Below are 1,038 nucleotides of genomic sequence, written 5' to 3'. Positions count from 1 at the left end.
GTTTGGTTTAGTATGTTTTTGTGTCCATGATAAGATTAAATTTTTTACCTGCTAATTGCTTCTAGTTCTTCTTCTTTGTAGCTGCTTCTTCCTCTTTGTGTGGAAGAAAACAGATTTCCATTTTCTTCTGATTCCACCAAGAATTACCAAGATTATATGTGCTTCCTGTGTATGAAAAAAAGAAAGCAAGGGAGAATAAATAGACTTAATAGAACCTTATTTATATCAGGAGTGCCAAAATTTAAACACAAAAAAAGACATTTATGTAATATTCCCTTTGTAGTGACAACGAGAAAGAGTTTAAACATTAATCATAATTTTAATCATTAAAAACAAAAAATGAGAACAGATGTTCATAGTTGAGTAGCATACATCATAGAGGTAATACAATAGTTCATTTCTATGGGAAACGGATTGTTCTGGCATAAATTGCTTTCATTTGGAAAAGTTAACTTCAAATCACATTGCAAAAAATAGATGGGTGAAAGTCTAAATTCTTTTTTTTTTTTTTTTTTTTTTGAGACGGAGTCTGACTCAGTCGCTCAGGCTGGAGTGCAATGGCACACTCTCGTCTCACCAGAACCTCCGCCTCTTGGGTTCAAGCTATTCTGCCTCAGCCTCCCGAGTAGCTGTGATTATTGGCATGTGCTGCCACCACTCCCAGCCACCACGCCCAGCTATTTTTTGTGTTTTTAGTAGAGACGGGGTTTCACCATGTTGGTCAGGCTGATCTCGAACTCCTGACCTCATGATCCACCCACCTCGGCCTCCCAAAGTGCTGGGATTACAGACATGAGCCACTGTGCTCAGCCAAAAGTTTAAATTCTTTAAAAAGTACAATGTAGTATATTAGATTTTACAAAAGATTATCAGCCGGGTGTAGTGAGTCACACCTGTAGTCCTAGTACTTTGGGAGGCCAAGGCAGGTGGATGACCTGAGGTCGTGAGTTAGAGACTGACCTAGCCAACATGATGAAACCCCATCTCTACTGGAAATACAAGTATTAGCTGAGAGTGATGGCAGGCACCTGGAATCCC

The sequence above is a fragment of the Saimiri boliviensis genome, chromosome 4 (genome assembly GCF_048565385.1).
Source record: "Saimiri boliviensis isolate mSaiBol1 chromosome 4, mSaiBol1.pri, whole genome shotgun sequence".
In the NCBI taxonomy this organism is placed as follows: Eukaryota; Metazoa; Chordata; class Mammalia; order Primates; family Cebidae; genus Saimiri; species Saimiri boliviensis.
Note: the sequence above shows the minus strand (reverse complement) of the source record.